Below are 13,203 nucleotides of genomic sequence, written 5' to 3' on the forward strand. Positions count from 1 at the left end.
GATATCTGTGCAAAAATATGAAAGCACTGTTGGGGAGGGGGCGGGGGAGGGGGGAAAGAGCGTGAAGTCTCTTTGACTTAAATATTCCTGTGTATTTATTTGTTGCGTAATTAATGTAGCTTTGCAAACAAATATGCTGAATTTTCATACAAATGTACACCTTTTGTTTACATGTACACCATCCGGGCCACGACCCCCCCCTTTCCTCTCCCCGATGTTGTATCCCATATATTTATTGGTTGTAATTTCATATGTGAAAGACCATGGAACATATATATTTTGTCATATTGAATAAACGTTGAAGAATACTTAAACAAGTAAGGCCACAGTTTGGCGTGGTGGGAAGGAAGACTCTTTTCAGGTGCCTATTTCTTGAGTGGTTTTCATCCAACCTCCACCCCCACCCCCACACACACTGTTCGTTTGTTCCAAAAAAAAAAATCTCAGGTGCGTGTGCGTGTGTGTGTGTGTAGGAAATACTCTTGATTTTAACCCATTCCCCTTGTCAAGCTAAAACAAACAAACATTAAAACCCGAGGCACGATTCAACTACATTGAATCTCTTTGACATCCCATTGAATCCAATGGGAGAGCTAAAACATTCTTAAAAACCAAAATGCTAAATCCAAACTTTCACCAGTTCCTGTCCCTGGATTTCTTGAGTCCTCCTCATCAGTCCTCAAACTCGATTTGGAAGGGAGTCCCTGTGGTCATAAGGAAGTTTATACTTGGGAACAAATAAGGATAGGATTGCGGTGGTCTTGGTTTCAAATAAGCTACCCTTGGGGACACTTGTAAATCTTGTTTTTCCAGAAAAAAAAGTACTGTGAGTTGTGTATGTTCCATTTGTCTGTCTCTGCTGTCTTCCCAAACCAGTGTTCCCTTTTCTTGGTTGGGCCTTTCCTGAAATGTCGAGCAGTTCTTGATGCAACCTGACTTGTAAATATCCTATAGCTTTCAGTTATTAGTCAGACCTGCAAAAGATTTGGTACTTTTCCTTCAATTTTCTTTCTTTCTCCCATTTCCAACATCTTAATTTTCCAGATATAAACAAGACCTTCTTGCTAAAGAACCCGTTTTTAATATCTTTTTTTAAGTCCCACGGAACAGAAGCAATGGGATCGGGTGTACAGTTCTGCGTCCAGATCACTTTCCATTGACTTCCATTGACTTTGTGGAGGTCATCGTTTTATCTCAGGAATTGTATGCGCTTGGATTAGGCGAGAATTGTAAAACAGGCAGGTAGGGAAGGGCAGGCTAATTTGGATGGCTGTTTCAAGTGGGCTCTTTGGGAAACTTTCTATGTTCTAAATGTTTTGTAAGGAGAAGAAAGCACAACTGCTTATTTTTCTCCTGGTGCTTTCACCTCAGGCTCTTAAGCCTTTAAACAAATAGCTTATACCATTTTATATATTTATGCCCAAGAATCTAAAAGTTTGACTTCACTAGGGGAACAGGGCAATGGACGTAGGGAGGGAGGCTGCGCATGTATTCTTTGGCGTGTGTGTTTGTGTTCAGCAGTATACACACATATGCTCACTGCATATGCCAACCATCCTCCCTCTCTCTGTCTCTCTCTCTCTCTGTCACACATCCACGCTCTCAGTGGGTATGCCTGACCTGTCTTCAGAACTATTTACAGTAGAAACAAACTTGGGGTGGGGGGACCTCAATTGCTCAATAAAACCTTTATAGCATTTTCTTTACACGTTGCAAACAATAGAGCAATTTCCTGGACCAGGAAACAAACATTTCTTTGCCTGGTGGGGGAAGTTCTCAGGGCACAACTGGAGCGGTCTCCTAAAAATATTGCCAGCTGAGCATGCTATTCCTGCGACCCACGTATTCTGTTCTGTTTCTGTAGTCCCTTGATTTTATTATTGTGATTGTTATTGAGTGGTCTCCGACAGGATTTTTAAAAAATGCTGTCACTAAGGCAATGGCAGTTTATTTTATTGCAATTGTACCGTCCATTTGAAAGTCTCTCCTCCCTTTTCCTGGCTCGCCTGGTCATTTTATTTATTTGTTTATTTATCTGCTTGCTTATTTGGGCACCAAGTGTTCATAAAACCAGGGCATACCAGATCAAAGCTCTAGGTTTTCTTGTCTGATCCAGGGCTGGCTTTGGTTCTGCTTTGTTTGTTTTACCAAAAAGCGCCATTGAGTTTATGTTATGCCTTTATAAAGTACGATTTCCAAAGAGGAAAACAACATAAAATGGCACATAATATAACCATGTCAAACGTATATCTCGTCGATGTTTGAAAAATAATACTGGTGTATACCTATTTACCCAGGCACGGAAAAGAACCTCTCCTACCTAGGTAACTCTTCTGTTAAACCAATACGTGGTTTTTTTTAAAAAAAATCTGTTTTAATCTATTTTGTCTGAAGATTTTCTCTCCCCCCCCCTCCCTTCTTTCTTTAAATCTTGGTCTTTAATCGGAAGTCTGCCAAAGAATAATTGGGCTTGACAGGTTAGGGTTAACAAAATCAGATGCACTTTTGTTTTATCTTAAGGGGGGAGAGGAGAGAGAGAGGGAGGGAGAGAGAGAGAGAGAGAGAAAGAGAGAGAGAGAGAGACCCTTCTCGCCGTCCGTCCAAACTTTTCCATTACCATAACGCGAACCAGCCGGGGTATACACAGCCTTATGATTAATCATTCGTTTATCCAGCCAACAACGTGGGACTATTTGGGCCTCTTCCCTGTCTTTTTAAAAAGTAATTTTTCAGGACTGATTAATATTTGGTGGTTGGGCTTGTCGTTGGCTTTTCGGTATTCGCCACCTACCCCCCCCTCCTTCACGCCCCCCTTCCTCCTGCTTTCCAGCCCCCTTCCTAAAAAGAACTCTGGCAAAGTCAAGAAGGAAATGAAACATCGCTTACCTTCACTGTCATCCGTGTCAACCCAGTGGGGACTTTTTTAAAAAAAGGCCTCCAAACAAGAAAAGAAGGGAGAAGGAAAAGGGGGGGGGGAAGGAGAGAGACACCCAAAGTTCCAATGTTTGTGTGATTTCAAAGAAACACAGAGGAAAGAGGGGGGGGGAGAAAAATAACAAATAATAATAATCCAGGACTTTTTAAAGCCAGTGCTTTCCCTTTCGCTCAGAACATTAGCCGAAATACCCGTGGCTTCTAAGTGAATTTAGTAGTTTAAAACTTTTGAAGGTTATTTATGTGGATAGCCCAAAGCAAAAGCCCTGAATGGCTCTCGGTGAGCACGTGGTGTCATTAAACTAAGTTTTATGGTTTGGGGGAGCTGACATAGCCACAATATATTTACATCATATATAATCTTAACTGTCCACCATCGCAGCTGCTAGAGCTGTTTAACGCTGGGACGGTGGGACTAGGCAGTTAGTGCGGATTACGGCGTCTCGGGCTGCTGTCGGGGAAGGGTTACATCTTCCCAAATGGATCCCTGGCGAGATCTGTAAGTTAATTTCGGTGTTTCCCCTCCTCTCCCCCCTCCTCCTCCCCACTTCCAGCGCTCTCTCCAGCTTTGTTGGGGGTGGGGGGATTCAGTTGCACCTTGAGTTGGGGGCAGGGGGCGAAAGTGTTGCGCTTCGGGGTCGTGCGTGCGTGCTGTGGTTTGTGACGGCCGCCTAGCTGCGTCGACGGTCAGGAGGCAGGAGCAGACCTTCCTCTTCTCTCTCCCCCCCCCCATCCTTTACTTCCTCGGGGCTGGTGGAAAATTAGATCAGGAGCCAACGCTTCTTCGACTGGTGAGGCCGAGATTGCTTCCCTTCCCCCCTCCTCCTCTCACGCTTGTCTACACTTCTCTGCAAGGCTTGGTTCGTACGAGGGGGGGGGGGAAGAGAGAGAGAAGTTAAGAGCCATGTTTGCTCTTGTAGAGAAACTCCTGTCAAAAAGTTTCGCCTTGGGATCCTTCCAGGCGTCCCACAGGGACACCGGTCGCTTTAAAAGGAAAGGGTGGTTGGGGGTGGTGGTGGGGGGGGTGCTGGGAAGGCGAGTGCATGCGCGTTGGATTTGGGTCGCCAGGTTGGTGGTTTTCTGCTTCTTGGCGGCGTGGGCAGGAAGAGGCACCGGAAAGACGGGCGCTCGGACGGAGGGTCGAGAAGCAGGGGAGGCTGGATGGAGAGAAAGGAAAGCTGGAGGGCCCTTTTCGGTAGAGAGGAGAGGTTCCGTCAGCATGGTAGGAATCGGGATCTCCAAACCAGCTGCGGTCTTCTCATGTCCTTCCCTTTGACACCCCCCCCCCAAGGAGTACTGCAGGGCAGGTTGTGTGCGCTGTTATTTGCCAGGGAGATCCAAGAGGCAGTTTCCCAACTAGAAAACTCTCACTGAGTCACAATTTATGCACGGGTTGTTTTGCTTTGGGTTTGCTGCTCTCTGCATGCACATTGTCCCCATCCAAATGGTCAAGACTCAAAAACAAACCCCCATGCAGAGTTTTGAGAATTTGGATGGGGGAAATGGGCATCTAGAGAGTGGCAAACCCAAGGCAAAATCAGCCCATGCATAAACGGCCTAAGACTTCCTCAGTTCCAGCCTGGCCTCCTTCACAGACTACTCAGATGGCCTTAGGCAACCTGCCTGTCTCTCTGTTTCAGTTCATGTGCAGTCTTGGGGTGGTGGTGGTGAAGAGATCGGGAATCCTCCCACTGGGTGACCCTGTTACCTGTAAAGCGCTTTGCACACTCCAAAAACATTAGGCAAAGGCTAAGACTGATACTATGGCTGCTTCCTTGACCCCTTATCCAGGCTTCCTTCATCTCCCCGCCTTGTCTAGTCACTTTTCTGTATTTATGCCACTCAGTTAAGAAGCAGGCTGGTGCCCATGAATGATGTTATCACAATAACCCAGTCGGTTTCTAAGGTGCCAGAGCACCTTGGCTGTGCTTCACCACCTAGCCGAGAACAGTCTGACCTGGAGACTTTCTCACTCTCTGTCATCCTAAGGAGGGGAAGGTGATCTAGACAGGCAGACAGACTACCATGGGATCCTGCTGAGGCTGCCTTTACTGGAACTGGTTGGGTCATGGCTTAGATATTGCAGTTTGTGTAGGCCAGAGACAGGCAGGCAGACAGGCAGACACAGAGAGAGTAAAGGTACAGCTGGATTTAGGATAGAAGTGTAATGGTTACCTATTATAATTTTGAGTGGATTGATTCAACAAATCCCTCACACCCTCCCTTGCCCTGGTAGGACAGCACTGAAATCAACTGGGAAAGTGGGATCCTGTCTTCTTTTGTCATTAGGGTGACTTCTTTGGCTCTCTCCCAAACATCTCATGGTGACCAAGGCCATTTATGCCTGTAAGGTTTTGCCCTGGATTTCCCACTCTCTGGATGCGCATTTTCCCCATCCAAATTCTCAAAACTGCATGGCGGCTTATTGAGTTTTGAGAATTTGGATGGGGGACATGTGCATCTAGAGAGCGGCCAATCCAAGGCAAAACATCCTGTGCATAAAGGGCCCAAGTCAGCCTAGTTATCTCAGCAATATGGGAGCTATTGCCTGGAGGCACCACACGTTGGGAGGTAAATGCCTTGTCTTGCTTCATTGGTGAAATGCACCAGTGGGAGATTCTTGAGTTGGTCTGAGATGCTGACGAAGATTTCTGGTGAGGTTGGAGAACGGAGAGATGAAGGTGTGAAATACCCTCAAATGTGTTGGGCAGGCCTGAAAGGACAGGCCAGGTAGGCAGTTTCTTTGTCTAGTACTCATAGCAAAGCTCCTTCCTTCTTTGTTCATCTTCAAGAAAATGGAGGGAAGCCTCTCCTGGAGCAAAAGAGGATGAGTATTAAGGAAGGAAACAAGATTTGCTTAGAAAAAATTATTCTAAGAGCAATGCTGGGTGTCTGTGCTTCCTTCATTGGGAAAACAGCAATTGGGAGACTGCCCCCCTTCCCCTACACTTCCAGTCTCCCCAGCTATATCAAGAGAAAGTGTGATGATCAAATTTCACTCAAATTTCACCCAATAGGCTGTTCATGAAACTTTTTCCTGTTCAGCCCTTAAGAAGCACAGCGACACCTTCTATTGGCCTACAAAGGCCAGGAGAAAGACAGTAGGAATTTGTAGGAGAAGGTTTTGCTTTAGGGAAACATGACTGAGATGCCCTTCCTGGTGGTACCTTTTCTGGAGACTCTTTCTTCGGTTCTATGGTTTAGCCTCTTGGTGATTCTTTCAACAGTTCACCCCAAACCCCTTTGGCTCTTTTTTTGGTGTGTGACTAGTTTACATTCTGTGCTGATGGTAGAATTGCTCCTACATCATATCCCCTTGGTGAACATCAGAAAAGGAAAGTTGACTTGGTTGTATATACGGTGCTTACAGAGCCAGCAGATATAAACAGGCACAACAGACAACATTGAAAACAAACACACATGAGGCTCCAAGGACTCCATGCTTCTATGGTAGGCCATATAGCTCTCTCGAGTTCACTGGTATAAGTTTGAATCCATCACCACGTTTTTTTACAGCATTACAATGAGACCAATCAATGTTGCAGAATTCGGACATTCTTCTGTTTCGCAAGGGGTGTGTGTGTATGTGTGTAAGGTTGCAAGCGTCAGCACACTTATTTGAAAGCAAAACCCACTGAGAGTTAATGAGAGGTATTTTTAAAGAAACGTATTTAAGAAAGGAGCACAATTAGGGGCAAAACCCAACCCTGTAAATTGAAATGGGTTGTGGCCTGGGCTGCTCAGTCACAGGAACAGCAGAAAGAGAAGCGCCAGAGAAAAGGTCGCCCACATACAAAAGGGAGAAGGGGACCCATCCATTATGAATGGTACTTTCTAGCTTCCTCACAAGAAAACACCTTCCCTAGAACCTAGTTTATTCTCCTGTCCACCTGATTTGATTTGCTTTGGCTGAGAGAGTAAGAATGAAAACCACTCCATCCATTTTCAGCATAGTAGAACCATGCTTCCAGAATATTGCCATGGAGTGTATTTGTGTGTGTGCTTTGTGTCTGCTGCATGTGTCCTTTTGTGTAGCATTACATGTATGCTTGGTTACACACCCCTGTCTCCTTCTGTAGGGTTTGCTCACCTTTGTACGTAGGTAGGTCTCAGGGAACCTTTGTGGGCCTATGGTGGAAATCGAGAATGGTTACATACTGTCTGTGTATGGCCGCAGAATTTTAGCTGGCTAAATACTAGAACTCCAGTTTTACTGGGTTATATCAGATGGGGTCATTCTTGTACGAGAGGATTATCACTGGCCTGAAGTCAGACCACCTTTGGCACCTACTCAGGATTTAGCAGGGGAACACCAACGCCATCCCTACTGCGCACAAAACGCCCATTGCGATTGCCAACGACTCTGTCTTGTGAAATGAAGCGAGGCATGTCCCTGCTCCTCCGTGCAGATTTTCATAGATGCCTTTCAATCATCTAGATAGGGGGTGTGTGTGTGTGTGAAAACAAATAAATAAATAAATGCAAAAGCCTTCTGGGGTTCCAGGTCTTACTGTTTTGAACCGCGGTAACCACACTCATGCTGCTGACCTCCCAGAACGCCTTTGTAACCCCAGTCTATTCTGCAGAAACTGAACTCTTGGAAGCGGGTGGGAGGGGACACTGATCGGCAAGCATCCTTTTTGCTTTTCCTCCACCCATGCTATACTTGGTTCGGTGCAATCTGAAGTTGGAATCCTCTTAGGGGAAAGCCCCCGCCATGGCTGACTCCACTCCTGGTGGGTGGGGGAGGACAGCCAGGCACACAATCTTTCTCAATCTAGTCAAGAGACAGAACCATAGATATAGACAATGGGGGGGGGAAGGGACCTGGATTTTTACCACGCTGTATCCCCGGTATGGTTCCTTTGGAAGGAGCTGGTTGTGAGTTGCACTGCCTGAGTTGTACGCCTGTGACGCTTTTCAGAGAGCCAGCATGGTGTAGTGGTTACGAAGTTTGGAGCGGTGGACTCTGATCTGGAGAACCGAGTTTGATTCCCCACTCTGCCACATGTGCGGCCGAGGCTAAGCTGGAGAACTGGATTTGTTTCCCCACTCCTGCACACGAAGCCAGCTGGGTGACCTTGGGCTAGTCACAGTTCTCTTAGAGCTCTCTCAGCCCCACCTACCTCACAGGGTCTCTGTTGTGGGGGGGAGGTGATTGTAAACCACTTTGATTCTTCCTTAAGTGGTAGAGAAAGTCGGCATATCAAAACCAACTCTTCTTCATACTATTGATTCCTATGCAACACAAACATTATAGTGGAAGATGGCTGTAGCAAAGGTAAGGGGCATGGCCAAGCAGGAGAGATCAATGCTACTTCGAAACGTGACACATTAGCATACCTAGCTCGTAATGACTAGTTCATCTGGGCGGCGTGGTATTTATTTGACCACTGGATGGGCATGTCGTCGTTCCAACCACGTAACAGCTGAACCTGCGCCCAGCCATTGTGCTGGAGCAGGGAGAAGACCCCGCAGTGCCCCAAGGCGCTTTAAATAGGCGACAGCTGAGCTCCTTTATGGCCAGTGGAACTGAGTGTTCCTCCTAATCGCGACCCCCATGAAGCCAGGTTGAACATGGATTTCCAGTGCCGTGTTGACATGCCAGCTCTGCGTGGATGCCGCCAGCATCCAAAATGCTCCTACCTAGATCCTAAACTTGGGTGTTCCTCTCCAGTAGGCGCTCAGCAATCCCATGCGATTTTTCACACACCTGCCTGGAAAGGGATGTGCTTATGAAAAGCTGTCCAGCTTCTGTGGCCGAGGAAGTCCACAGCAAGATGGAGAAATCAGAGTTGCAAGAGGTGGGCCCAAGGTTTAGGTTGGAATCAGTGTCTTTATCGCAGTTGGCTGTTCGCGGGGCTTTCAAATGTGCTTTCCTTTGGTTCCAATGGATAAACAAACTTAGTGGAGTTTTTGTTTGAATTCCTATACTTAATCTAACACATTGCCAAGGAAGGGGATGCAGAAAGCGCCACCCCAAGGTGATAACTGCCACTTAGATCAATTGGAGAAAAAAACTCTCTAGGAAAACACACCAATGGCCGTGAGAGTTAGGTAGAACCTCCATGGACAGAACTTGCGTGTGTGAATTCCAGGTGCTGATGCTAAGAATCGGGGATCACATTCCTGTTCTGCTGGTGGATCCTAGAATAATCTGGTTGGAGGAAACAGAATGCTCGACCAGATGGTCCTTGCTTATAATCGATCTCTGATATCCTCCCTGCTGATGGCTACAAAGATCGATAGGTCTCTGTCCATATTTGTCTGCAGCTAGAGCCGTTCGGTTTGGTACCCAGCTCACTCCTTATTGACACCCGTGGAGAGAACTTCAGCAGGCACATCCTGAAAAGCTCTTTCTCAAAGTATTCCATCTCTACTGTGTGGGGAATTACTTTGAGGAGTTATGGTTACAGCGAGAGTGGAGTCCTCCCCCCCCCATCAATTCACTCTATTATTTCTTGGGTGGTTCTTTTGTTTTGTTTCCTCATAATGGATATTTGGGGGTGGCCCATACTTTTCTACTGACCTTTCTTCCTCTGAAAGATGGAAAGGTGGCTAGAAGATTTGTGCCCTGGTGTGAAATCAAAACTATTTCCAGAAGGGCCGCGAACATGCCCAGAATGGGACCACGCGGCCCCAGCCCTCCACTCAAGGAGAGGAAATCGCACATAGGCGATGATATATGTATACAAAAACCAAATAGGGGAGAGCATGTTTTGACTGACAGAGGCAATGTGACATTAACACATGTCTGCCACATTTCCATCCTCCCCCACCAAGCAATCCCATCAAATTTCATTAGTCGGAGCCTGATATTTTATTTTTGACTTAAAAATTGTATCACTGTGGAAAGGGTCCCCCTCCCCACCCTTTTAAACGAAGCATAAATACAGCCCCTGTTCCACCACAGGTAGAGAGGATAGATCATAACGCTTAACTATTAATCTTGTGCTCTTTCATTGGAAATATTTGTAATTCATCGGCATTCTCCTTAAAATTCTTTCTGAATGGTTTGGTATGCGTGTGGGGGAGATTAGGTTCTATAACAAATGAGCTCAGTGCAAAGAAATAAGATCTTCGTGATGTATGAAAAAAATAGGGGGTTAAAAAGAAAAGTCCGGGCGATCTGGGAGGTGCAGTCAAAACAATAGCAGCTCACCAGGTAGTGAAAAGCCAGGTGGCCTTTTCATGGGACATTCTGCCTTTGTGGTCATCTTAACTAGCATTCGGTATCATTGGATCCGAAAGAGAGGAGAATCCAAGACGAATGCATTTTCCCAGGGTTCTTCCTCCCAATGCTGTAGGCTGAAGCCGGGTAACATTATCAGCAACGGACACACAAGAGGGAAAGGGATGGAGTCTTCCTGCAAACCTGGTTCGCAGAAGCTCCACGCAGAAGAGCTGGACAAAGTTCTCCAGCGTGACCCGTAGGCTGAGTCCGGCGTTCAAATAGCAAGGGGACAGATATTGCTCTCTACCTGCTTGTTGGAGAATCTTGTTGCAAGTGCTGGGGGCACCTGACACCGTGGCCCAAGACCTGGAGGACGTAGGTGGTATGGCCCATTGAAGCCACCGTAGCTGATGAGCCTGTCCAGGCATGAACACAAGAGGAGGTGGAGGAGCGTTTTAACAATCCAGGGGGGTGGAATTCTAGAAGGCTGGGAACTTTCACTTTTTGGCAACAAACCCGTTTCATCTCCTTCCTCCCCATAGGATGCATGCATTTTTTCATTTTTCATTTTTTTTTTTTACCTGACTTCAACTGCCAACTATTATGGAAGTGGAGTTCCAGCAAAATCAGCACTTCCACTTCTGGGTGATTACGTCTAGGATCTGCGTGCCCCAAGTGTCATGGTTACTTTGGGCGTCACAAAGTTGTGCCCACGTACCCTCCAGCAAAGATTTGCATCTGAAAGGGTGTTCGAAAATATTCCCCTTTTAAAATATTGTCATAAGGTGGAGTCCTCTCGATGAAAAGCGGGGGGGGGGGACATGTTGGAAAGATGTCATGGGTAAACCAGCGTGGCTGTTTGTACTGAGTTCAATAGCTCTCCTTAGATCTCAGCTGCCTTTTTTTTTCCTGGCAAGGTGGAGAAAGCGTGTTGAATATATTAGATTTTATCTCCTTCTCTTAAGAAATAATAATAATAATAAAAACGAAAGGAGCTGTACCTTGCATCTGCGCAAACTGCATTGATTGACTGATACGTTGGTTGTATTGATTTATGATCCGATTCTGAAAGAGCTTCTCTGTCAAATGGCGTTTCCATTCGGTCAAGAGTTGAATTCCCAGCTATCGATTTCTGTATGATTGTGGCTTGCTTGACTTGCAGTTTCTGGCTCTCCTGCCAGATACCCATCTTAACTACCCTGAGAGAATGGGAAACACGTCTCTTCCCCCCCCCCCAATGCCGTCTTTGGTAGCTCTTTACGCTTCCTGGGTGAGACCCTTCCCCACAATCCAATGCTTGCTCAATACTCAACAGCATAAACACTGCAATACTTTCCAGATTGTCATGGTTTTTTTGTGGGGAGGGGAAGAACCTATTTGTCCACCCGTGAGTCCATATGCCTAATATCATTCCTTGCTTGTGCAGCCTAAGGAAATGGGAAAGAACAATTTACAGGAGGCAAGAACTAACAAGCTATATTCAGTCCGTTAATCCTTCTCCTGTGATGTCTGTCGCCCTATATTTGCAATATAATATAATTACTATACTATACTATCTGCAGGTACATCCCTATATACCAGGGTATATACACACAGAAGCTTATATAGGCCATTTATGCACGGGAGGTTTTGCCTTGGATTTGCCACTCTTTAGATGCACATTTTCTCCGAACTCAACAATAGGCCCCCATGCAGAGTTTTGAGAATCTGGATGTCGAAAATGTGCATCTAGAGAGCGGCACATCCAAGGCAAACCTCCCAGGCATAAACGGCCCCATATCTGTATTGCTATTAATATGGCCGTGTTTGGGGTTTCCCCGACAAGAACTGATTTCTCCGCCTTCCTGACCCAAGGACCGGACAGTGGGGGGTGGTGGTGGTGGAAGCGAGTCACTACTGTTGACCTCAGTATTTATTTTCTGTCCGAGGCAAGATCGTCGTTTGCTGGAGTCTATCACATAAACAGTAACATGAACTGCAATGTAAGCTACAAGCATTTGCAAGAGATTTAAGAAGCCCGTTAAGTATGTCTGTCGGCCAAGACGCTTCTTTTGTAGCCCTCCCTCAAGGCAGGAAACTTTCTTGCCTGCTTGGTCGTAGGAGGGGGAGGGGCACTAGGGGGGGAACTAGTATTACCGGAACCCCCACTTTCAAAAGCGACGTCGCACCCCCTCCTCTAGTCTCCCCCTACACACACACACAATCAGGTCTCACCAAGTGGTATACAATCATACGTACAATCCCCCCCCCCCTCCAATAAAAGTGATGGGTGGCTAGACTTTTATTACAGAGGCTCTTTCCAGGCAGGAAAGGGAGAGGGTCGTAAACGCAGGTAGGTGTCCGGTTTGATCTGTCTAATCGCAGGAAGTGGGGGGCAGGGGAGCTGGGGGGGGGCTCGGGGTTGTAAATTCCAGCGCCCTGCCAGCCCTTTCCTTTCCTTTCTCAAAGGTGCCGGTGAAAAGATGAAACAAGAAAGGGGGGGGAGAGAGGGAAGTGGCTGGCTGGCTGGCTGGATGGGTGCAATAAACTCCCCCGGCGCTCTGGTGTGGAGAGATCGCCGCCCATCTAACCGAAGCCTTCAAACAAACACGTGTATCTCCTGCCTGGAACCCCAGACAAGTTCATTTGTAGTTTTCCACTTCTCTGAGGCTGCGGCTAATAAGGTCGGCCGAGCCCCCTCAGGGGCGAAGATGGATGCGCCAGGCGCACCGGCCTTCTTCCCCCCCCCACCCCACAGTAACTTTATTTCCCCACTGAAAAGGGGGACTAAAGCAGAGACCGTGAGCTGAGCCTCAGGAGACAGAGGCCCCGGCCGAAGCTTCCTGCAGGAGGCTAGAAAGAGGCGGAGGACAGCTTTCGGATCGGGGAGAGTTCTCGGGATCTCCCTCGACCGAGGCTGAGGAGATCGTTTGTTGCCATTCACAAGGGGGGAAAAAGGGGAAGTCCCCTCTTCTCTGGGGGTTGGGATGCCATCTCAGGAGGTTGGTTCCCATCAACACACACAAATGCAGGCTGCAAATCTGCTCCCCGCCTCGGCCTGTTGAGGAGGGGCATCGGTACACCCGATTACAAGATATTTAACGAAAACTGTGAGA

At 47.0% G+C, this 13,203-nt stretch overlaps 1 protein-coding gene across 1 annotated transcript in view; it reads left to right on the forward strand.

The window, feature by feature from the left end:
- Nucleotides 1-13,203, forward strand: part of LOC130493457 (homeobox protein Hox-D3-like) — a 119,339-nt gene that overhangs the window by 20,985 nt on the left and 85,151 nt on the right. The window lies entirely within an intron of this gene.

This window comes from Euleptes europaea, chromosome 1 (genome assembly GCF_029931775.1).
Source record: "Euleptes europaea isolate rEulEur1 chromosome 1, rEulEur1.hap1, whole genome shotgun sequence".
Lineage (NCBI taxonomy): Eukaryota > Metazoa > Chordata > Lepidosauria > Squamata > Sphaerodactylidae > Euleptes > Euleptes europaea.